Source organism: Suncus etruscus, chromosome 5, assembly GCF_024139225.1.
Source record: "Suncus etruscus isolate mSunEtr1 chromosome 5, mSunEtr1.pri.cur, whole genome shotgun sequence".
Classification (NCBI taxonomy): Eukaryota; Metazoa; Chordata; class Mammalia; order Eulipotyphla; family Soricidae; genus Suncus; species Suncus etruscus.
Genome location: NC_064852.1, coordinates 71,288,255 through 71,314,602, shown reverse-complemented (window position 1 = coordinate 71,314,602; position 26,348 = coordinate 71,288,255). Strand labels below are relative to the sequence as shown.

The 26,348-nt window shown below is 40.1% G+C and overlaps 1 pseudogene; it reads right to left on the bottom strand.

Moving 5' to 3' along the window:
- Positions 1-4,245: 4,245 nt before the first annotated feature.
- On the bottom strand, positions 4,246-5,484 carry LOC126008605 (heterogeneous nuclear ribonucleoprotein D-like; annotated as a pseudogene).
- Positions 5,485-26,348: the final 20,864 nt, after the last annotated feature.

The following is a 26,348-nucleotide window of genomic DNA, read 5'->3' as shown; positions in this document are numbered from 1 at the left end:
CTTCCTCCTGGGCTGCGCGAGGAGCGCCCCGAAAGGATCGCGGCGCCCGCTCGCTGCACGCGCGCTCCCCGCTGCCTCGCCTCGCCTCGCCTCGCCTCGCCTCGCCTCGCCTCGCCTCGCCTCGCCTCGCCTCGCCTCGCCTCGCGGGCCCGGGCTCCATGTGAAGGGGGAAGGACGGGCCGGGCCGCGCCGACTCCTCGCCTCGCGCGGCCGCCCCGGAGCTCCGGCCCAGCCGCGGGGTCGGCGGCGCGCGGCCTCCCGGAGCGGTGACAGGCCGGCCGCGCGGGGGCGGAGGGGCAGCGCACCCCACCCGGGCGAACGGACGGACCGACGGCCCCGCCGAGCGCAGCCCCGAGGCCGGTACGTGTGGACGTGTGCGTGTGTGTGCGTGTGATTGGTGGGCCGCAGGCAGTGGAGCTGTCACGGAGAGCCGTGGCGTTGCTTGCCATCGGCGCCAAAGTGCGTACCGTAATTGAGCCCCGACACATCTGTCGCCCCGGTTGACTCCCTCCCGGGGCTTTGCCCCCCCCCCCCTGAGCTGGGCGCCCACAGCCTTCGCCACCCGCCGAGCACTCTTCCTTGCGCCTGGGACTTGCTTGTGCGTCCTGTCGTCTGTCCCCTGGCTGCGGCCTTGCGGCTCCCAAAGCAGATGGTGAGGTTTCAAGGAATGTCCAAGTTATCCCAGGCAGGGTAGACGAGCTGATGGGTAGAGAATCTCTGCGGGAAGTCTCCATGCGACTCTGATCTCTGATGCCTTGTTCTGTAGGTTGTATTTCTGCGTCTTGGAAAGAGAAATGAGTCCAAAAAAAAAAAAAAAAAAGACTGAATACTGATCTCAGAACCCCCGCCCCTTCCCTGAATTCTAAACATTTGGGTCAATAGAATTTATTCTCTGCCCAGATAGGCTGTTCTATGTGTTTTATGTGGCCTAGTGAGGTGATTGTACCTTATTTTGCAATAAGACTGGACAGGAAAAGCTCCCTTATCAAAATCTGTTTATTAAGTATGTTTTGATAATACTGTATTTCTTGACATGTGCAGGTTTTTTTTTTAATTGAGGAAAGGTTGTCATTCTCTGTCCACCTGGCTTTTTTGGGGGCGACATTAGGAAGTTTTGCCTAGATTGAATAGGGACTCACACACATGGCAAATAAACTACCTGTGCAGCCATATCACAAGCCCCATGTGCACATTTTTTAAAAACTAAAATTAAAAACATTTTTTTTGTGATTTAGGCAATACATTACAGTTACTACTGTAACTACAGTAGTGTTAATGTTTATGGTGTTTTTTTGGGGGGGCATACCCGCCAGTGATCAGGGGTTATTTCTGGCTTTTCACTTGAGTCATTCCTGGCATTGCTTGGGGGATGATATGGGATGCTGGGGATTAAATCCAAGGCAAGGCAAACAAATACCCTACCCGCTGTGCTATGGGCTCCAGCATCCTTTGATTTTGTTGCACGTGGTGTAGTTACTGTATCTTCATGGCCACAAGAGTATCCACCTTCCACCACTGTCTTATGTTATTCCTAGTCCACCTCTTCATACCCCCTTAACCACTCCCCCCACTGCTTGGTAATCTGTTTTGTAACCAAAGGTAAAGAGTTTTTCATCACTCAATACTTAATGTCTATTCCCTTTTGATTTCTATATGCCACACACGAGTGACATTTTATTTTAGTGACGTCTTTTTGTTTCTTTTGCCACACAACCCCTTTTTGATTAGTCTCATTTGTTTAGTTTTGTTTTCTCTATCGCTGGAGTCAAATCATCGAAGATACCTTTGAACTCCATATCCCACAGAGTTCCTCTGTTTTGTGTATGTTGTGAGATATGGACCAGTTTCAGTTTTCTGCATGAGGTTATCTAGTTTTACATATGTATTTTATATATATTACTTGTTATCTGCAAATAGTAAGAGTTTAACTTCTTTTCCAATTTGAATGCCTTAAGATTTCTTTTTCTTGCTTGATTGCTATGGTGAGGATGTCAAAGTAATAGTGGGGAAAGTGGACTTCCTTGCCTTTTGCCTGACATTAGAGGGAAATCTTTCAGGTGTTTTTTTCTCACTGATATGATGTTGGTAATGAGTTTGTTGTTCATGGCTTGGTATATTCCTTCTATCCCTATTAGAAGATTCTTTTTTATTTTATTGTGAATGTACATTGAATCTTGTCAAAATATTTTTATTAGTATGGTACATTATATTAATTTTTTTTAAAGTATGTTGAACCATCTTTGCATCCTTGGAATGATTCTGACTGATTATGGTTTTTGGTCTATATGAGCCACATTTGGTGATGTTCAAGGGTTACTACCAGCACTGCCCTCAGGAATTACTCCTGGCAGTGCTCCGAGGACCCTAGGAATGCTGACGATCGAACTGCTTTCAACACTTGCAAGGCAAATGCTCTACTACTGTATTATCACTCCAGCCCCATGATTTACTAAGATTTTCCTGAGAATTATTGCAACATAGTTCATAGGGGATATTGACATATAATTGTCTTTAAGTAATATTTCTGTCTTGTTTTGGTATTGTTGGTAATTGTTGGGTAATGTTGGCTTTCTTAGACCTATTAGGAAGTTTTCCTGCTCAATATTTTGGAAGAATTTGAGAATATATGTAAATAGTCCTCTTTGAAGCCTCAATGGAACTCACTAGTGAACCCATCTGGATTTGGGCTTTTCTTTTGGGAAGTGGGGGTGTTTAGTTGTTTTATTGCTGTTTAAATGCCCTCACTTGCGATAGGTTAGTTCAAGTTTTCTACTTCCTTGTGATTCACTCGTAGAAGGTTGTATAATTCTAAATATGCATTTATTTCTTCTAGATTCTCCAGCCTTTAGTAATACAAAGTGTTTGTAAGTCAACTCTTAGGATCTTTTTGTATTTCTGAGGTATCTATTGTAATTTCTTCTTTTCTATTTGGCTGATTTATCTGGCTATTGTTGTTTTGTTTTTGTTTTTGGTTCAATCCTGTAATGTTTAGGTAATTACTTCTGGCAGGGCTTGGGGTATTGATTTGAATCTGGGTTTGCCATGTGCAAGGTAAGTGTCCTACCCACTATACCTTTGCTCTTTTTTCCTTGTGAGTTTGGATTGTAAATCTTATTCTTTATTTTAAGTTTTTTAGTCTTGTTTATTTGTTTGAAACCAGCTTCTGGTTTCATTTAGCTTTTTATTTTCTTGTCCTCCATAATCATTGATTGCTGTTCTGTTTTTTATTTGTCTCCTACTTAGTTTGAGATTCATTTTTCTTTTTGTAGGTTCTTAAGTTTTAATGTTAGGTTATTTATCTGAGTTTTTTCTTTTTTTCCTCATGTAATCCTCTGTTGCTATGAACTTCCACTTCATTCTACTTTTGTTTTGCTCAGAGGTTCTGTTAGTCTTATTTCGTCATTCTTGTTCCCTTTGAGGAATTTTTATTGATTACTTTTTTGTGTTTGTTTTTGGGCCACACCTGGTGGTGCTACGGGGTTACTTCTGGCTTTGTGTTCAGAAGTCACTCCTGGCAGGCTCAGGGACCGTATGGGATGCTGGGAATTGAATCTGGGTCTATCTTGGGTCAGCTGTGTACAAGGCAAACACCTTATTGCTGTGCTATTTCTCCAGGTTCACATTTTGAGAAATTTTTTTTTTTTTTTTTTGGTTTTTGGGTCACACCCGGCAGCACTCAGGAGTTACTCCTGGCTTCATGCTAAGAAATCGCTCCTGGCAGGCTCGGGGGACCATATGGGACGCCTGGATTTGAACCGATGACCTTCTGCATGAAAGGCAAATGCCTTACCTCCATGTTATCTCTCCAGCCCCATTGAGGAATTTTTTAAATTATCTTCTTTGATTTCCTCTTGGACCCAATGTTGTTTAGTAGTATGTTGTTCAGTTTCCAGATGTTAGTGCTTTCCCTGGCTTTATTTTTTACAGTTAATGTCTACCTTCATGACACCGTGGTTTGAAAAGATACACTTGATATGATTTCTATTTATTTTTAACAATCGCATTAAGGAAACATTTATATGAGGTTTAAAATGAAATCATACAAATAAAAGTTGTATAACCAAATCCTCACTCAGTCATACCACGGATAGCAAAGGACAAAATAATAAAAGAAAACTAAATTGGTAGTTATATACAATCAGATACAGTTATGTCTTATACACTAGAAAGTCTTTACAAAGTTATCATCTTAGAGCAACAGATGACCAATCTCTGATGTTGTCCTGCAAAATGGGTAACTTTAAGCTATCTCCTCCTGTCTTTCTCCATGTATGGCTGGTAATGATTTTGGTGATTGCCTCTCCTATCTCGATGACTTGCCATGAGTGCTTTGTTGGCCACTGTAGTTTGCATATCTCTGTCCATATCCATAATTATACCCAGTATAATCATATTTTCTGTAGCCACTATAGTTTTGATCAGCATCATAAGCACTATTGAAATTGGCATATCCTTGATATGCCATAAATAGTTATTAAATCCTTGGTTCCATTTTTGTTCCTGACATCTGCCACAACCCCTAATACTGCCTCGTCCACCAGCTACAGCACACTTTTCTCCTTTTGCTGTAGCTATTGCTGCCTCTTTGAATTGTGCAACTTTGATTTCATACTTCTCAGATACAATTTGATGGTATCTGCTTTGTAACAAAAAAAATATTTGGAGGGGGGGTTGGGACCACACCCAGTGACACTCAGGAGTTACTCCTGGCTCTGCACTCAGAAATTACCCCTGGCAGGCTCGGGGAACTGTATGGGATGCCGAGAATCAAATCCAGCTCCATCCTGGCTTGGCTGTGTGCAAAGCAAACATCCTACCACTGTGCTATCGTTCCAGCTCCTACTTTATAACAATTTTTTTTTTTTTTTTGTTTTTGGGTCATACCGACAGCAGGGGTTACTCCTGGCTCTATGCTCAGAAATTGCTCCTGACAAGCTCAGGGGACCATATGGGATGCCCGGATTCGAACCACCGTCCTTCTGCATGAAAGGCAAATGCCTTACCTCCATGCTATCTCTCCGGCCCCCATCATAACAATTTCTTAACTAGTTTTTCATCTGTGTACATGATAAAAAAAAAGTCCTACTATTCTTTCATTTGTATCATGGGAAGCTAAATATTTTTAATGTTGTCAAAGGCTCCAAAATATTCTTTAATTTGTTCTTCAGAAGTATCTGGGAACAGCCCACCCACTAAAGCCTTTTAGGGGGCTTCTTCCCCTTTAGACCTGTGGCCCTTTGGGGTCTATCAATTTGTCATTCATTTTCTGTTCATTGAGTTCCAAAACCTTATCAACACTAGCAGCATCTTTGAAAAGCACAAATCCAAATCGTCTTAATCTTCCAGTAACTGGATGTTTTAATTGTACAGTCTGTAACCGTCATGCTGCTGATTCTTATCTCGTTGATTTTGGATTTCTCTGTGTTGCTTTATTCGTTCATGTTCTCCATGACAGCTGAGTGGTGGCTGGGGGTACTGGCACATACTTCAAGGCACGGCAGCTGTGATAATGAAGTGTTGTATGGAGTTGGATTTAAAATGGTGGCAAAAGAGCATGATTTCTATTTTATTGACATTATGGACAATTGAATTCTCATGATCCATCCTGGAAAATTTTCTGTATGCACTGAAGAATAATGTGTATTTGGTTTATGAGGTGTGGTGAATTCCTTGCTTATATCTGTTAATTCTTATTCCAATTTCTTTTTTTCCCCCATATTTTAAAATAAAAAAAATTTTTTTGGACTACAGTGCTCAGGACTTACTCCTGGCTCTACATTTAAGGATCAATCCTTGAGGTCTTGGGGAGACCATATGAGGTAATGATAATCGAACCCAGTTGTGTGCAAGACAAGCACCCTACCGGCTGTAATATCACTCTAGTCTCCCAGTGTCTTGTTTAGAGCTCTTTTTTTTTTTTTTTGGTTTGTTTGTTTTTTCGGGCCACACCCATTTGATGCTCAGGGGTTACTCCTGGCTAAGCGTTCAGAAATTGCCCCTGGCTTGGGGGGACCATATGGGACGCCGGGGGATCCAACCGCGGTCGAGATCTTTCCTTGGCTAGTGCTTGCAAGGCAGACACCTTACCTCTAGCGCTACCTCGCCGGCCCCAGGGCTCTTGTTTTCTTATTAATATTTTACTGTTTGATTTGTGCAATGTCAAAAATTATAACACAAAGGCAAATAGAATTATCAAAACTTAGACCAACAGGGGTCAATTTGAAAAAAATATTATAGATCTCCATGGTGTTACTAAAGTTAGTGCCCAAGGACTTATATTAGGCTGTAGTTGGTTCTTGTACAGTCTTTTGTGCTATTAGGCTCACTGAGCTTGGTGGATGTCTATGTAACTTTCTCATCAGATTTCCTGTGTTACCACCAGGCTGACACTGCTATGAAATTTTGAGGTATCACATGGCCATGTGTGGCTGCACAGTGCAGGATCTATAGATCTGAAACAAACTTGGTGGCGAGGCAGTTTATAAGATTAAGTTGTGGAACTGGAGAGTTTCTGTTGGAGGGTGTCAGGTGTGGCACAGGGCAGGGATGCTGTGGCTTCAGACATAAAGGGGAATCTTCCCACTCCTTTCTGAGACTCACAGAGGTATTAGCCAGGACCAGACTATCTAGGAAATATGGGTGATCATTTTCTTTTGGATCTTGGTAGAGGAGCTAGATCGTTTTTCTGCTGGGAAGATAGGTGGTGATGGACCTTTTTAAATATTTTGTGTATATTTTGAGTGGTTATTTATGCTCTTTATTGTATGCTATAAGAATAGTAAAAGAATAATACAAAATGATAATGCTACTTATCTTATATAAAGAGTAATTTGTCCTGTAGTTCTATGATGATATGACACCTTTATTTGTACTTTAATAGAAATGTTCTAAATATTTGCTATTTTTTATGGACTGTGGGAAAATAAAACAAAAAAATATAAGAAAAAATTATATAATCACTTTCTAAGGGATTGAAATTCATTTTTGTCTCATTATAGTTGATCTTTTAATACCTCTTCATTATGGAAATTTTTGGTTTTGGACAGCACAGTGGTACTCAAGGTCTATTCCTGGTTTTGCACTCAGGGATCACTGTTTGGAAGTGTTTTTCTTTCTTCCATTTTCTGAAAGAGCCTGAAAAGGATTGGCAGTAGGTCTTCTTTCAATGTTTGGAAGAACTCGCTAGAGAATTCATCTGGATCTGTGCATTTGTTTTGGGGCAGACTTTCGATTACCATTTCTATTTCCTTGATAGTGATAAGTCTGATTATGTATTCGAAATCATCTTGGTTCATCCTTGGGAAGTTATAGGAGTCCAGGAATTTATCTATTTCTTGGGGTTTTTTTTTTAGAATTATTTAAAAAAATTTTAATAATTTAAGATTTATTTTGAGATTTTAAAAAATTATTTTGAACACCATGGTTTCAAGGTTGTTCATAATGCAGTATTTTCTCCCACAGTTACAAAGTTGTTCATGATTGAATTTCTGTCACACAATATACAATACCCTTTACCAGTGCACATTTCCTGCCACCAATGTCCCCAGTTTCCATTTCATTCTTCCCTTCTCTGGCAGGCATATTCTCTCTCTCTCCTCTCTCCTCTCTTTCTCTTCTCTCCTCTCTCTTCTCTCTCTCTCTTCCACTCTCTCTCTTTCTCTCTCCCCTCTCTCTGTACTCTTTTTCCTTTTAGACTCTATGATTTACAATATTGTTACTGAAGGGGTATCATGCATTTCACTTTATCTCCTTTTAGTACCCAGTTCTTGTCCAGAGGGATCATTTCCAACTATCATTATCTTAGTGATTGATCCCTTTTCTGCCCTAATTGGCTTTTCCTATTTGTGACAAGCTTCCCACCATGGACTGATTCTCGTGGCCCTTCATCTCTATTGTTTTTGGATATTATTATCATACTGCCTTTTTTATATCTCATAATTGCGGTTATCTATTTATTTCAATTTTTTGGTTTTGGGCCACACCTAGCAGCGCTCAGGAGCTATTCCTGTCTCCAGGCTCAGACTTACTCCTGACAAGCTTGGGGTGGGGGACCATGTGGGATGCTGGAGATTGAACCTGGGTCATCCACATGCAAGGCAAATGCCCTACCTCCTGTGCTATCTATCACTCTGGCCTTACTTCTTGGCATAAAGGTTTTCTTTCTTTTTTTTTAAATTAATTTATTTAAAGAATAAATAGTTGACATAGCTGATAATAATACCTTTTTAGGGAGAACAAAAGCAGCATGCTTTTTTTTTTTTAAATAGAAAATTGAAAGAAAAACTAAGGAGATGAAAGAGAAAGGAAAGAATATTTCTGAAAATTATTGACTCACAATGAATTCATTGAAGCACCAGCAGAAATTTTAGTAAGCTAATCTCTTATTTATTTTTTTTTTTTAAAAAAGGATGAGTTAAAAAAATACAATAATAATGGTGTGAGAGTGGCAACTGTTGTTTGCATTGGTCCAGTAAAATATGGGTAAAAAGAAAAAAAAAAAGCCTTAGCCTAAATACAAAGAGACCTTATCCCTAAAGTTTTCTGGGCATAAAGATTTTCAAAGTAATCTCTGGTGATCTTTTATATTTCTGTGATCTCTTATGATCGCTTTTCTTTCATTTCTGATTCAGTTAAGTTTCTCTTTATTTGAGTTTTGCTAGTGTTTTATCAGATCTTGGTTTCATTGGTCTTTTGGATTTTTTTCCTCAGTTCATTAATTTCTGCTCTAAGTTTTATAATTTCTCTCCTCCTCCCTGCTTCAGGCTCATTTTGTTGTTGTTGTTGTTGTTTTTCCAGTTTCTTGTGCTGTATGGTTAGTTTATTTATGTTTCCCCTTCTTTCCTTCCTTTCTAATGAATGCTTGATAGCTATGAACTTTCCTCTTTTTGGAGGGGGTGGTGTAGAGTTCACACGTGGCAGTTTTCAGATCTGTTAGCAGTTGTTTTATGTATTTTGTTGGTTTCATTAGGTGTATAATATGTTTAGAAGTGTGAATTCTTCTTGATATACATATTCCTGATCATTAACAAATGTCACTTTTTGTTTCATAACTCCTTTATTCTAAAAAGTCAGTGTTGTCTGATACCAGTATGTCCACCTCAGTCTTTTGTGGGGTTTGTTTGCTTGAAATATTGTCTTTTATTTTTTGATTTTGAGTGTGCTTGCCCTACTGTTTAAATGTGTTTCATGTAAGCAGAAGGTTGGATTCTAATTTTCTAATCCATTCCTGCCATATACATCTCTTAATTGGTGCATTTAGACTGTTGACATTGGGTGAGATCATTATCATGAAATTTTTTGCATGCTTCTGAAGAATTTTGGCATGTTTGTGAGACTTGTATTAAAGTAGCCCTGTTAGTTTTTCTTGAGGAGATGGTTTTGAGTGTATGATGGTCACAAGCTGTTGTTTATTTGTAAAGTTCTGTATACTTTGTTCAAATCTGACTACGAGACTGGCTGAGTAAAATATTTTTGGTTAGGTATTCATTGAGTTAAAAACAACAACAAACTATATCCTACCATTGCCTTCAGGACCATAGAACCTTTATAATAAACTGGAGTGAATCTTATCAGTTCCCATGTATATGATTTAATTCTTTGATCTTGACTTTTTCAGTATTCTGTTTCTATTGATTTTACATTCTGAGTGGATATGTCTTGGAGAATTATTTGGACCTCTTTTAGTTGCTACCTTTCCGGCCTCTTGGATCTGGGTGCATGGGTTCTCCAGCCCTGGGTAGTTCTCTGCAGTGATATTTAACTATTGCTTCTACATCAGGGTTACCCTCTTGTGTTTTTGGGACCATGATGTTTCTTATATTGTTCTCTTGAATTCATCCCAGAATTCTCTACTCTGCTGTTCATTTGTTTTTAATCTTATTTCTATCTTTTACTGCTGTCTTTAGGTTTTCTGCATTTCATCTTGCAGCCCACTGATTTTTGTTCTAAGCTACGATTACTCTATTGCTAAGACCTTCCAGTGAATGTTTCATTTCACCTACCAAATTATTTTATTTTTTTGTTTATTTATTTTTTCTGCACCCCACCTGGTGGTGCTCAGGTGTTATTTCTGGCTCTGCTCCAGAAATCACCCCTTGGAAGGCTTGGGGAACTCAGATTGGCTGTGTGCAAGGGAAAATGCCCTTTTGCTGTGCTATCGGCTCCAGCCCCACCTACCAATTCTTTAGTTCTTTTATTTCTGTTTATAGCTTTTTCACTTCTGCTCTCATAGCCTCTTGCATTTTATTGGCTGTCCGTTCCATTGTTTCTTTGACTCCATAAACATCCCCAGCATTTCCTATCTAAAGTCCTTATCAGATAGGTCATATAACTGGTTAGTTATATGACCTATCTGATTGAGTTTTTAGGACTACTATCTTTGTGCACTAAGTGTTGCTTTCCCATCACAACTTTTTGCACCCTGGAGGTGTTTTTTTTTGTGTGTTGTATACATTAGTGACTAGTTAGAAAGTCCATATATCTTCTCTGTGTGATATGATGCAAGCAAAGTGATATTTCATTTTCTGTGAGATATAATGAAGTAAAGAATGATTGGGGGGGGCAGAGAGGGGATCCTATCCTGTGTGAAATGGTCCTATTCTGATTATAGATTTGAAGCTTTGAGTTTGAGCAACCAGGGGCCTAGCTGGAGCCTTCTTGGCATTTGGGTACTTAGTGAGTTAGGTTGATGTGCTTGGGGTAGGACTCCTGACTTGGGGGTGAAATGACTGGGTTCTGAGTACAGCTAGGAAGTACAACTTTGAGTTTGTTGGACTCAATCCAGGGGCCATCATCAGCAGTACTGTGACACTCCTAGAAATTCTTGAACTGGGGCATTGAGTGTTCTAGCATGTTGTCTGGTGGTTTTTGGGGCCACAAGAGAAAAATTAAAAACGTATCTGCATATGTCTCCACAAAGAGTGGAGACACGGTTTTCATTTCTGGGATGGAACTCAGGGCCCTTGCACATGTTCATCATGTGCTTTACCACTTGAATTCTCTCTCTGTCCCTGGAAAGTTTTGTTTTTTGTTGTTTTTTTGTTTTTTTATTTGTTTGTTTGGGTCACACCTGGCAGCGCCCAGGGGTTACTCTTGGCTCTATACTCAGAAATTGCTCCTGGCAGGCTCAGGCGACCATATGGGATGCCGGGATTCGAACCACCGTCCTTCTGCATGCAAGGCAGACACCCTACCTCCAATGCTATCTCTCCGGCCTGGGCCTCGAAAGTTTTTGTTGTTTTTTTTTTGTGTGTGTGTGTTTTTTGGGTCACACCCCGCAGTGCTCAGGGTTTTTTTCCTGGCTCCATGATCAGAAATTGCTCCTGGCAGTTTCGGGGACCATATGGGACGCCGCTGGGATTCATACCTTCTGCATGAAAGGTAAATGCCTTATCTCCATGCTATCTCTCCAGCCCTGAAAGTTGTTTTTTAATAGTGTTATTTTTCTCCCATTCATTATTGTATTATTACAAACTGATTGACAATTTCATTTTCGCATTGGTGTATATAATTTTTTTCACATTAATCAGGATAAAGGCAAAGTGATTTGACATTTCTTTTTTTTTTCTTTTTGGGTCACACCTGGCAGCTCTCAGGGGTTTCTCTTGGCTCTATGCTCAGAAATTGCTCCTGGCAGGCTCAAGGGACCGTATGGGATGCTGGGGTTTGAACCACCATTCTGTATGCAAGGCAAACACCTTACTTCCATGCTATCTCTCTGGCCCCTGACATTTCTTTTTATAGAAAAATTGTTGATAAATTCCTTTGATTAAAATTTCATGTATAACTTGAATCTTGATGATCTATAGTAGTATGTAACTTTTTATTAAATTATCAGAAAATTTGTGGTTGAGCATTTTTATAATGTCTAAAATATGAAATGGTTCACTAGTTAGTTGATTTTTTGTTTGGTTAAAATTTAAACATAGTTGAGCCTTCTTGAATTACGTTGAATGTGATATTATAAAACAGTCAGATTTTCCATATGTCTCCTTTAAGGGTGCTAGTTGTTAAAGACTCTAAATCAGGGGTCTCAAACTCACGGCCCATTTGCAGCCTTCTGTACAACATATTGTGGCCCTGCCCTAGAGGAATCTTTTTTGTTTTGTTTTGTTTTAGTTGTTTGGGTCACACCCACCAATGTTCAAGGCTTACTACTGACTTTGCACTCAAGGATCGCCCTGACTTTGCCTCCTGCGACCCCCGGGTAAATTGAGTTTGAGACCCCTGCTCTAAATGATTGTACTGCATTATATACTTTATTTTTAAAATTTATGTTTAATACTATTAATCTTGAAGTAGCATAGTCCCTAAGTCTTCATTTCTTCCTTTCCCCTTTCCTTAATGCTTAGTAATATGAAATTTATAATCCAGTGCCAAGGGATTGCCATCATTTAATTCTATCTATTTTCTTGATTTGTTTATTCATGTATCAAAAGTTGCAGTGAGTTGTGTGATATTTATCTTTTCATATAGCTGCAGAGTATTCCTTTGCATATGTATACTCCAACATCTTGAATCTTTTTATCTATAGTTGGACATTTTGGCTGTTGCATATCTTTATTGTTTCTCAAGTGCTGCAGTGAAAATAGTTAAATATATATAGTTTTGAATTAATGTTTTTGTGTTTTGAGGGTAGATTTCAAAAAGTAGAATCATGGGGTCATATGGAAGCCCTAAGTCTCCGTACTGTTTTTCATAGGGGCTAAACCATATTACATTCCAAAGAGTGAAAGAGAGTTCATTTGACCCCACATGTCCACCAATAGTGGTTGTTTCCAGTCTTTGATAAATGCCATTCTTACTGGTAATAGAGCAGTAGGAGATATCTAATTGTCACCTTGATAATTGTCAATTTGTTAATTGACTATAAACACATTTTTAGTAAAATGTCTTTTAATGTTTAATGATTGATTGAAGACTATATAGCACACTCAATAAGTTGCAATATTCAACCATTATGTCATATAGGATAATTTTTTGTTTTGTAGTTTTTTTGGGCTACACCCTGCTGCACTCAAGAGTTTACTTCTGTCTCTGCACTCAGAAACCACTCCTGGCTCAGGGAACCATATGGGATGCTGGGGATTGTACCCACATCCTTTCTGAGTTGGCAGCATGCAAGACAAATGCCCTACCACTGTGCTATTTCTCCGGCCCCAATTTCTAGGGCTTTTTCCCCTTTTGGCTTTTTTTTTGGGGGGGGGAGGGCGTCACACCTGGTGGTACTCAAAAGTTATTCCTGGCTCTGCGCTCAGAAGTCACTCTTGGCTTGGGGAATCATATGAGATGCCGGGGTATCGAATCGCAGTCAGTCCTAGGTCAGCTGCATGCAAGGCAAATGCCCTACCTCTGCACCACTGCTCTGGCCCCAAGAGGAAGTTATTTTAATTGAAAATTTCTACAACTTTGTTTGATTTTACATGCCTACCTCCCCACCTACACACACATACCTTTTCACTTTCTTGTTGTCATAGATAAATGTTTCATAGATAAATGGTTGTGGTGCTCTCACACTTTAGTGGTATTGCTACTGAATCTTTGGTTGTAGTAAGTACTGCAGATTGCACATTTGTGTTGTTGTATAATGCTTGAATACATTTGGCTGCAGTGTGTTGTTGGAGATCATATACTTTATAATGGCACCTGACGGCATTCAACATTGGGCCTTTGCTAGTAGATACAGAACAAATAATTTACCAGTACTCTACCTTCATCCCCTTTGGTTGAGTTTTTCACATATAGTAAATGGACTCTTAGGTCAACTCACCCAACATTTTTTTTGGCCACAACTGACAGTTCTCAGGGTGTGTTTTGGCTCTGTACTTAGGGGTCATTCTTAGAGCTGCAGAGGATTGAACTCAGGTTGGATGCATGCAAGGCAAATGTTCTACCCCTTGTGCTATTTGTCTGGCCCTTCCACCCCAACTTTTGTTTATACAACAATTTTAAATATATAGGAAATTGGTAATAATGGACATCCATATAATTATCTTCTAGATTGAAATTTTGTTGATATCAACATATTTGCTTTATACATGCATTTATATTATTTTTGACAGAATTTCTTGAAACTAAACTATGGATATTATGATACCAACCCTTAATAAATCAACATGTCTCTGATATACTTTTGTTTACATAAATAACAAAATTATTATTGAGGGGCCAGAGAGATAAAACAGTAGGTAAAGTGCTTGCTTTGCATGAAACTGTTCCAGCATTATCAGGAATGTGACTGACCCTGGAGTCAGGTGTAAGACTAGAGAACCACAGGGCAAAGCTTACTCTTGAGTAAATAAGCCAAGGGTAAGGGATGCTCAGGGATGGTGGATGGAGCTTTGGGGACCATATGTGATGATAGGTATCCAAACAAGGTAGGTTGCATGTGGGAAAAATGCTTTGCCACTACATTTAAATATACTTATTTATACTGAAGAATATATTTTTTTGTCCACTGAAGAATATTTTAATGTTATATAAAATCCATTCTTACCAAACTAAGACTCCCATAAGGTTAATTCACTGTTCTAGATTATTAATTTTTTTAATCTCTTCTAGTAGGTTAGCAGTATTACCTATTCCTCCATTTAACATGAAATTTGTAGGTGGAAGGTTTGGGACACACCTGATGGTGCATGGCACTAATCCTAGCTCTGTGCTTATGAATGGCTCACCAAAGTGTCCTGAGGACCATAAGGGTGCCAGGGATGGACTCTATGTCTCCTGCATGTGGATCATGCACTCAGATCTTTTTTTCTTGTTGTTGTTTTTGGTTTTTTTTTGTTTTGTTTTGTTTTTGGGTCACACCCGGCGGTGCTTAGGGGTTACTCCTGGCTGTCTGCTCAGAAATAGTTCCTGGCAGGCACGGGGGACCATATGGGATTCGAACCAACCACCTTTGGTCCTGGATTGGCTGCTTGCAAGGCAAATGCCGCTGTGCTATCTCTCCGGGTCTGCACTCAGATCTTTTTTTTTTTTTTTTTTTTTTTTGGTTTTTGGGCCACACCCAGTAACGCTCAGGGGTTACTCCTGGCTATGTGCTCAGAAGTTGCTCCTGGCTTGGGGGACCATATGGGACACCGGGGGATCGAACCACGGTCCGTCCAAGGTTAGCGCAGGCAAGGCAGGCACCTTACCTTTAGCGCCACCGCCCGGCCCCCTGCACTCAGATCTTTCAGCTATCTCTCTGACCCTAATTTGGCACTTACTTTGTTGTTTGTTTTGGTGCCACACCCAGCAATACTCAGGGGTTACTCTTGACTTCCTGCTCTGGAATCATTCTTGGTGGTGCTTGGGGACTGTCCGGGGGGGACCATATGGGATACATGGTATTTCTCCGTATATCTAACTGTATATGAGCACAGTAATGTATTTCTGATACCTAATCTGAAGCTTTTTATTGAGATTCAAGTAGTTGTCCTATAAAGTGAGTTACAATTTTATTTCTCATTCCGCTCACCCCTCACATATTGGTGTCATTGAACTATGTAGTTCTCCAGAAATTTTTCTCTGGGTCTGAAAACCTTGTGTAGTTGCTGCATGATCCAGGTAAAACATATTAAGCCACAATCTTTTCTTTTAATGTCTTGTTTTGTTGGCAACTCCCCCCCCCCCCCCTTGGTTTTGGGCCACATTTGGCAGAGTTCAGGGATCACTTCTTGACATGTTCAAGTGGTCTTATGTGGTACCAGGGATCCCATTAGAGCCATTGTGTGGGCAAGCAAGTACTGTAACTATCCCTCTGGCTCCTAGAGACAATAAATATTGTTTTTCACAGATTGAGTGGAAATTTTTATGGACAGGCCAGTGATTGAAAATCACTAAATGCTCTGCTGTTCTATTATTGAAGTTTCATAAGTTTGATTTAATTGGCTGATTAGTCTAATTAGATATTTTGGGCAAGAATAGTTATTTAGGGGCCTGAGCAATAGTATAACGGTTAAGACATTTGCCTTGCATATGGCTGATCAGCATCCTATATGGTTTTGAACCCGATTGGCCAAATACAAGACTAACACCCTACTTCCTGTGCTATTTCTCCGACCCCTGGAAGTTTTTTCCCCCTAAAGATAATTCTTCCCCTGCCTCAATTCATATAGATTTTTAGTATAGACTATACTAATGACAAAAAATACTTTAAAAATTCATTAAAAAATTTATAAAATACTTTTATAAGGGAATATTTTTGTTTTGGAGTCATACATGGCAAAGCTCAGGGGTTACCCTTGACTCTGCTTAGGGATGGTGATACTCAAGAGGACCATATGGGGTGCCAGAGATCAATCAATTCTGAGTCTGCTGTATGCAAACTAGTGCCCTACCAGCTGTGTATCTGGCTCTTTTGAGGGAATTCTTATAATTTCCAAATTAAGTTCCATTAAGACTGTTGTTACCTTAGAGAGTGTTCTTTAGCATTCGTCACCTGCTTCTACCTTGATATATTCACTATGACTATGCTGTTACCATCTATGTCCTTTAGTAGTTAGTTTTTCACAGACAGTGTTTGTTGATTTTGGTACCCCAAAACCTAGCCCTATGTCTAAAGCCAAATGTTTGTGAAATGGACTTGGTCGAAAGCTGGACCTTACTGATGATTTACAGAGGTTTCTTCTGAATGTGCTATTTTTCCCTTCTGAATTTATTTTTTTTCTTGGTTTTTGGTTTTTGGGTCAGACCCTGCAGCTTTCAGGGCTTGCTCCTGGCTCTGTGCTCAGAAATCGGTCCTGGCAGGCCCCAGGGACCATCCCGGGGATGCTGGGATTCGAACCACTTTCCTTCCTGAATAGGTTGCATGCAAGGCAAACGCCCTACTGCTATGCTATCTCTCCAGCCCCTATTTTTTTTCTGTTTTTATTTAGCAGACAATTTCTACATTTTAGTCACTGCTTCAAGTTCTACTTAAATATGTTAATTTCAATTCCTATAACTACAACCCAGTGAATCAATTGCCATTTTTATATGCATATTATGGAGAGGAACTGAAGCAATAAGTAATTTCCTCACATTAGCACATCTTGTGTGTACTGAAGGTGGGACTTAATGCAGACAATCTGGCTCCAGAATCTGATTTTAAAAATTAATAGCACCATGTTGCCTCCAGTGGAAACAAAAAATACATGTAGTTTTACCATGATTATGTCACTATTATACATGTAGTGCTGTGTGCCTGGGTGTGTGGACACTTCCAGAGCCCTTAAAAAATGAAGGCAGTAGTTGGACAAACTTTGTTTTTGTTTTTAGGGCTACATCAGCTATGTTCAGGGCTTACCTGGCCCTGCACTCAGAGATCACTCTTGGCAGTGCTCTGGGAACCATATGGGATGTTGGGGATCAAACCCAGGTCTGCCATGCAAGGCAGGCGCCTTTCTGGGTGTTTTATTTCTCTGGTCCCCTGTTTCCTACTTTTATTTGACAATGTCAAACCATATATAAAAAAAGGGAGAAGGAAGGAAGGGGAGGCTCAGGATCTCCTTCTCTCTACTTCTCCAAGCATCATCCCCTGTTCTTATTCCTATGCCTCAGGAGGAACTCTACCTTCCTGACTTGTGGTAGAGTAGGAATTGTCAGGCATGGAAGAGAAAGGGGGGAGAGAGAGGAGAGAGAGGAGAGAGAGAAGAGAGAGAGAGAGAGAGAGAGAGAGAGAGAGAGAGAGAGAGAGAGAGACAGAGAGAGAGAGAGAGAGACAGAGAGAGACAGAGAGAGAGAGACAGACAGACAGAGAGACAGACAGACAGAGAGACAGAGACAGAGAGAAAAGAAAGTAAAGGAGTCAAGAGTTAGAGGGCCTTCCTTCATCCCCCCATCAGAGTTGGTTCTCTGAGGGGGGGGGGAGAGAGACAGAGACAGAGAAAAGAGAAAGTAAAGGAGTCAAGAGTTAGAGGGCCTTCCTTCATCCCCCCATCAGAGTTGGTTCTCTGAGGGTGGGGGGAGAGAGACAGAAACAGAAACAGAGAAGAGAGAGAAAGTAGAGGAGTCAAGAGTTAGAGGGCCTTCCTTCATCCCCCCATCAGAGTTGGTTCTCTGAGGGGGGGGTGAGAGAGACAGAGACAGAGAAAAGAGAAAGTAAAGGAGTCAATAGTTAGAGGGCCTTCCCTCATCCCCCATCAGAGTTGGTTCACTGAGAAGGGATCTTGAAGGAGCACTTAAGGTGTACCGAGGTATCTTAGCCAATGAGATGATAGAAGACCCAATATCCAAAATTCCAAAAGCAATTTGCTTAGAGTATTATGGTAGAGATTGAACCTTTAGGTCTAGTTAGAACAAGAATTCCTTACTCTTTTTGTGTTCACTTTGATACATGTTCTCATTACATGTAACAAGTGATTTAGTGGTTGATCTAGCTGAGCTCTGATCACCTGTGGACAATATATGCTACGTGTATATATTTAAACAAAGGATTAAAAGTTTCATAATTATGCCAGTTTTATTTCTCTTACAGGTTTTCCCCATATCTTAATATTTTTATTTTTGATATTCCTTGGCAGTGGTTTTTTTAGGTTAGATCTCCTCCATTCTCTAAATTTATCATTTTCTCTCAATATTTTCATCTTTTTGTTATTTTACTTTGCATTCTAGGAGACATTCTCAGGTTTTACCTCCATGACCACATCGAGGGCTTTATGTTCATTATGCCATTGGCATTTTTCCATCGCATGGGCATTTTAATTTTTCAGCTTAATCTGTAATTCTGGAAATCTTTGATCTTGCATGTTACCTTTTCCTTTTCATCTTATTTTCTTCTCTGCCTGGGTTTTTTTTTTAGCTTTCTATTTCTGTGTTTTAAAGGCATGTCTTTTGGCATTAGGGATACCAAGAAACTTCCTATAAATTTCAAAATATCTTGGGAGAAAATTATATTTGAGATTTTTTATGTGCCAGAAACAACACTGAACATTTAATTTCATAGTAATTATGGCTGATCCTATTGCCCTGAGTTTGCTGGTGAGGTAAATGATAATATCCTGATATTGCAGGTAAGGAAACAAGCTCAGAGATGTTCAAAGAAATTTGCTTAGAGTAGTATGGTAAAGTTTGAACCTTTGGCTCTAGTGAGAACAAGAATTCCCTAGTCTTTTTGTGTTCACTTTGATTACATGTTCTCATACATGTAACACTCTCTCTGTCCTAATTTCTCTGGGGTACACAGCACATCCAGTGGTGCTCAGATTTTACTCCTGGTTCTGTGCTCAGGGATCACTCCTAGTAGTGATATGTGTGGTACAGGAGACCAAACCAAGGTCTGCCATGTACAAGACAGCATCCTATCTGCTGTTCTATCACTCTTGTTCTTATGTGTCCTGACTCCTTAAACACAGACTGGGTCACAGCCTTACTTGGGTTGTGTTACAGGTAACAGAATATGAGTGACTTGAAAAAAAGTTGGTTTTGGTAGGTTTCTGAGTGTGCAACACCCAAAAATTAGTCCAAAATCTGCCATGTAATGAGTCTTTTTTTGTTTGTTTGTTTGTTTGTTTTTTGGGCCACACTCGTTTGATGCTCAGGGGTTACTCATGGCTAAGCACTCAGAAATTGCCCCTGGCTTGGGGGGACCATATGGGATGCCAGGGGATCGAACCGCTGTCCTTCCTTGACTAGCGCTTGCAAGGTAGACACCTTATCTCTAGCGCCACCTCTCTGGCCCCCATGTAATGAGTCTTAAATGTTTCTGTCAGTGCTCACCCATTTTGTATTTCTGGATAAATAAAATATAAATTCTATTTTATTGATAAATAGTAAGACTGCTCTATGGGAATCTGGGTGTAGAGTCAACATGGTTAAAAAAAAAAGTCGACCCTCAAATTTAGATATTCTCATCTGTCTTTCTTTATAATTGTTAGTTACAAGGTTCTGATACTTGGTTAAATCGGAATGCTTTATTTATATAGTCTATTCCTTTCAGCAATATAATAAAACAGTCTTCTCTGGGTCATATAGTTTTGCCTTGCATGAAACCCAACCTCAAGTTCATCTTGGTCAACATGGTCCCTTGAACAGAGTGACCGGAGTAGCATAGAGGCAGGAATAAGTAGCCCCTAATAACAGGAATGCTGAATGTGGCCTAACCTTCTACCCTCACCCTACTCAAAATCCAGTCTTTTAAAAATAAATGACTCTTAAGTATTTTATTTTTTCTTATATCAGGGAAGAGCTGTATAGGAGTTTAATGTCCTTTGGTAGACATTGGTGATAAAATTTGGAAAAGGTGCAATGACTTGGAATGCCAGTCTTAAAAGTAATGGTCACCCTCATTCAGATCCCTAGTGTACACATGGGCCAAGCTGCTGTGATCCTCAGTGTTGTAGTGATTTCTTTCTTTTTTATTACCCATAACTAGCAGTGCACAGGGCTTACACTATGTTCAGGGATCACCCCTGGCAGGCTCAGGGTACTGGGGGATAGAACCTGAGTTTACCATATGCAAGTTCCTTCTCTCCCACCCCACCACCCAGTTTTTTTTTTTTTTTTTTTTTTGCCACATTGTAGTCAGATGTAGGAAGTACTAGAATTTTAAAAATGGGCTTGTGTCACAGTCAGGAAATACTGCCATTGGTTAGTGGTTGTGTTAGCACTACAGCAGGGGTCTCAAACTCGCAGCCCATGGGCCGTTCGCGGCCCTCCGTATAACATTTTGTGGCCCGTGGCCGGCCTTTAAATATCGCAGTATTCGCCCGAATAATTGCAATAAAAATCACATTAGTAAGAAAAAATCTCATTAAACATTCACATACCCCGAGCAGTTCTGTTCGGGGTATGCAAATGTTTAATGCGATTTTTTGCGATTTCTTTCTTACTAATGCAATTTTTTATTGCGAATATTTGGTAAGTGAATAATTGCGAATACTTTGCTCCTAGCGCAAATGTCATTTCCGCTGCTCCTGCCCGCTGTCCCTTGCATTATCGGAGGCCTAAGGGAGAGAAGAGAGAGAAGTTTATTACAGAATTAGATTTTGTCATACCTTCATCATGGCTTCATCAAAGCTTGCAGTGAAGAGAAAGATTGGTGACAAGCACAGATAATTTCAGGAAAAGTGGGAGACGCAATATTTCTTTGTTGAGCACAGGGACATCCCCACATGTCTTATTTGCTCAGAGAAAGTTACAGTGCACAAGGAATACAACTTGAAACACAATTATTCAACTAAACATGCTGAGGAATGTGCTAAATATCAAGGAAATGAGAGCCAAGCGGGTTGCCAGTCTTAAAGCATGTCTAATGAGGCAACAAGATTTCTTCAAGAAAGCAACCAAAGAGCATGTTGCATCATGGTTAGTGAGATGATTGCTAAGGCAGGGAAACCATTCACAGAAGGAGAGTTTGTTAAAAAAATGCATGTTAAGGCTGCAAGTATTATCTGTCCGGAAAAGAAAGGTCAGTTTAGCAAAATCAGCCTTTCTGCCAACACTGTGGCAGAGCACATTTCTGACATGTCAAGTGACATTTATCATCAACTGTGTGAGAAAGCCAAATGTTTTGATGCATACTCAGTTGCTCTTGACGAGGGCAGAGATATAACAGACACTGCGCAGCTCACAATTTATGTCCGTGGTGTTGATTGCAATTTTGAATTGACAGAGGAGCTGCTCACAATAATTCCAATGCATGGCCAGACCACCGCTAATGAGATATTTCGGCATCTGTGTGATGCCATTGAGAATGCAGGTTTACCATGGAAGAGGTTTGTTGGAATAATAATCGATGGAGCACCATCGATGACGGGGAGGAAAAATGGATTGGTGGCACTTGTTCAAAAAAAACTTGAAGAGTTTTTTGCAGTAAATGCCTGCTGTGTGACAATGTGATGTCTGTTGTTGTGAAATGCATCAACCAAATCAGATCCAGGGGCTTAAAGCACAGGAGGTTCCGTGCTTTTTTAGAGGAAATGGAGTCAGAATATGGAGATGTGCTCTATTTCACCGAGGTACGTTGGCTCAGCAGGGGAAATGTCCCGAAAAGATTTTTTGAGTTGAGAGAAGAAGTGAAAGCCTTCATGGAGAAGGAGGGAATGCTGTTTTTGAGTTGAGTGATCACAAATGGCTCATGGACTTAGCTTTTCTTGTTGACATCACACATAAGCTGAATGTACTAAACAAGATTGTTACAAGGCCCCGGGGCAGCTTGTCAGTGCTGCCTATGACAACGTGAGAGCATTTTCCACAAAACTTGTGTTATGGAAATCCCAGCTCTCTCAGACAAACCTTTGCCATTTCCCAGCATGCAAGGAACTTGTGGATGCAGGCATACCATTCAGTGGTGAGAAATATGTTGATGCTATTTTTAGCTAGAGAAGGAATTTGATCACAGATTTGCAGACTTCAAAAAGCACAGAGCCACTTTCCAAATTTTTGTGGACCCCTTTTCCTTTGATGTGCAAGATGTCCCTCCTGTGCTTCAAATGGAGCTCATTGACCTGCAATGCAATTCTGATCTCAAAGCCAAGTTCAGGGAGATTAGTGGAAAAGCAGACATGCATGGGCAATTTTTGAGAGAATTGTCCCCCAGCTTCCCTGAGCTTTCCCTAATGTTCAAGCGCACCATGTGCCTTTTTGGGAGCACATATTTGTGTGAAAAGTTATTCTCCACATTGAACTTCAATAAGTCAAAGTACAGGTCTAGACTTAATGATTATCTTCAAGCCATACTGAGGGTCTCAGCTGCTTCCTCTCTAAAGCCAAATGTGGTTCAGATTTGTGAGAGGAGGTGCTGTCAAGTCTCTGGCAGCAAGGAATAGGCAAAAGATGCCATGTTCAGAAGAACTGTTCATAATCTACACTCAATGTTCTTCTATTCATGTTCAGAAGAAATAATTAAAACTGTTAATAATGACGTTTGAGGACTTTTTTTTGTGTGGAATTCCTTATACGGCCCTACCTCACCCCAGCTTTGCCTCCTGCGGCCTCCAGGTAAATTGAGTTTAAGACCCCTGCACTACAGTGATTCCTGGCAAACATAAACGTAACTTGTGTGCCTCAAATCAAAACTGAGATCCACTCACTGGTGGGTATATGTGCAAGCGCTACAACTAAAAGTATGCAAACCACTGCTGAGTGTGCTAAGTACTACAACCTGATGTTCAGCTCAGATAAGCCCCATAGCTAAATGTCCTAGTCCATAAAGCCTCTGTGTGTGTGTGTGTGTGTGTGTGCATGTGTATGTGCATGTGTGTGCATATTCCCTGATTTATGTGTGTGCTGGAGGGGGAGTCCCTGACCATATAGCCTGGTGTTCCTGTGTGTGTGAGAATCCCTGGCCATATAGCCTGATGTTTCTCTCTCTGTGTGTGTGAGTCCTTGGCCATATAGCCTGATGTTTCTGTGTGTGAGTGTGTGTGTATATGTGTGAGTGTGAGTCCCTGGCCATATAGTCTGATGTTTCTTTGTGTGTGTGAGTCCCTGGCCATATAGCCTGGTGTTTCTGTGTGTGTGTGTGTGTGTGTGCGCGCGCGCGCGCGCATGTGTGCGTGTGTTTCCTGATCATTGCAACAGTGTCAATAGTAATGGAAAGGGAGAAGGCAATAAAAAGCAAACTACTCAACCAAAAATTTTGTTGCATAGAATGAAAATTAGGAACTTTCGGGAGCCAGAGAAATAGCACGAAGGTAAGGCATTTATTTGCCTTGCATTCAGAAGGTTGGTTGTTCGAATTCCGCATCACATATGGTCCCCCGAGCCTGCCAGGAGCAATTTCTGAGTGTAGAGCCAGGATTAACCCCTGAGTGCTGCCTGGTGTGACCCAAAAACCAAAAAAAAAAAAAAAAAAAAAAAAAAAAAGAAAGAAAAGAAAATTAGGAACTTTCATTCCTAATGAACCTATTACTCCAAATTTTAGACATTTAAAATGTAGGATTTTTTTTAAATTGCTTATGCTTTGTATCCATTGATTCAGTTGGGGTGAAGTTTCAGCATTTTCATTTTGGATTCTGTTTTGGTTCCTCACTTTGGGATATCACTTGGATATAGCCTTTGTCCGGACCATTAATGGTTGCCAGGTATAAAGCAAACTACAATTTTCAGAACTGGAGAAATAAGTAGTACATCGGGGAAGGGCCTCGCCTTTCACAGCTGATATGGGTTTGATTTGGGTATCCCTCTTAGTTTCCTGTGTCTCATCAGGAGTGATTCTTGAGCTCAGAGCCAAGAGTAAGCTTTGAATACTTACGGTATGACCAAAAAACAAAATTATTTTTCCTTTATGTTAATAATTACAACATTTCTGACAAACAGATGTATTAGTTTGTGCTTTCACCAAGTAATTCATTGGTTCAGTTAGGTGTGCTATTATTCAACTTGTTTTGATGCTATTTATTTGGAGATAGATCCGGTAGTTACTTGTGCTTCTAATTCAAAGGCTATAAACTGAATTTCCCATTACCCTTTCTTTGTGTTAGAGTAATAATAAAGTGGGTTACAGGAACTCAGGAAAACATTTGTTTTTGAGGATGCCAGTTAATTATGAAAGAATATTATTCAGAAATTCAGAAATTATCAGATGAAAGAGATGGAAGGCATGGAAGAGATGAATAGGGCAAACTATGAAAGAAGGAAAGAAGGGCAGAACTTCCATGCCTTTCTCTAATATACCTTCCTCTAATTAACCTTCAAATATACCAGCCTCTCTGGCTACTATCCTTGTGGGTTTATCACAGAAGCTTGATTACATAGGTGTAATTGATTGTTGTTCCGCTCAGTTTCATGCCCCTCTCCGTTTTCTAGAGGTCAGTTAATTCCTACCCTCTGATCACACACAGTTGATTTCCCCTCATAGTCAGTCTTCATTCTTAGGTTATTTCCAGAAATCATCTCATTATCATAGCTTCTGGGTGGTGGGTTAAGTGAATTTGTTATGAATACCAAACAAGGCCTATATTATTCTCACCACTTATGAAATTCTAAGGATTTCTGCTAGAATTGAATATGTATTTTATTATAAATCACAGTATCACACCAGGGCCAGAAGAAAATAGAATAAGTCAAAGCACTCTTCTGGTCAAGTTTTTTTTTTTTTTTTTTTTTTTTTGGGTCACACCCGGCAGTGCTCAGGGGTTATTCTTGGCTCCAGACTCAGAAATTGCTCCTGGCAGGCACGGGGGACCATATGGGGCGCCGGGATTCGAACCGATGACCTCCTGCATGAAAGGCAAACGCCTTACCTCCATGCTATCTCTCCGGCCCCTTCTGGTCAAGTTTTTACTAGTAGGGAGACAGACACTGTGACCCCTTCCACCCAGATGTACTGACCCAAATGGAGTTTCATGACAGTACTTGAATTGAACTGAGTGTTGAAGTTCATTGTTTTCATATATATCCAGAAGGAAGAAAAATAATATTATTTGCCAACAACCTTATCATGGAAGCAATACTGTGAAAAGTTTTAAAAATTACTTTGGGATATTATTGATGGGAGTCAGTAAGGAACATGTGAGTTGATAATAATAATAATTATTATAATCTTTGTGAATAGATCTGGAGCCCAAGTCAATTTTGTTTCAGTTCTGCCATTTCATAATAGTTAAATGTGGAGCCGGAGTGATATGGTAGTACAGTGGCAAGGCATTTGTCTTGCATGCCACCAACACAGGACGGACCTTGGTTCAATTCCCGGCATCTCACATGGTTCCTTGAACCTGCCAGGAATGATTTCTGAGCACAGAGCAAGGGGTAACCCCTGAACACCTCCGGGTGTGGTCTAAAAAAAAAAAGAAACAAAACAAAAACATAATAGTTAAATATTATTTTGTGCCATTTTATATTTGTGATATAAAGATGCTTCATTATGCTTCTAGTAGAACTAAGGCTACTGTGTGGTATTGGAAATGGAACTCAGGCCTCCCACCAATCTCTTTGAGCTGTCTCTCCAGCTGTAAGTTCATTAATTAGAATAGATGGTGACAGACTTCAACATTTTGGAATCTAAAAATATTTCCATAGGTTATTTCTTAAGGCTTGTGATTTTGTGAAGTGCATCATTATAATTGCTTATTTTTTTAAATTTTTAAGAAAATAGTAGAGTCCAAAGAGAGTGAAATCTTGGAAGGCAGATTGTTCAGATGAAAACAGTCTAGGTAAGATTTGTTTTAGACCAGCAACTGGAAGGAAGAGAAGTAGCTCTGTTTAAATGTCGGAATGAGATTCTGTTACTTGAAGGTAACAGAATGCCTTGCCTTGAACTATGCTTGACATATATTAGACTCTCAGTAAATATTTGTTGAGTAATGAATAACACTCAGATTGTGATACAATCACCTATGAACAATTTAGTAACAAAATTCAGGATAGTAAGTGGAGGACTCTAGAAAGTAACAGATAGGAATAAAATTAATTATACTTATGGTATTAATGTGAAAATAACA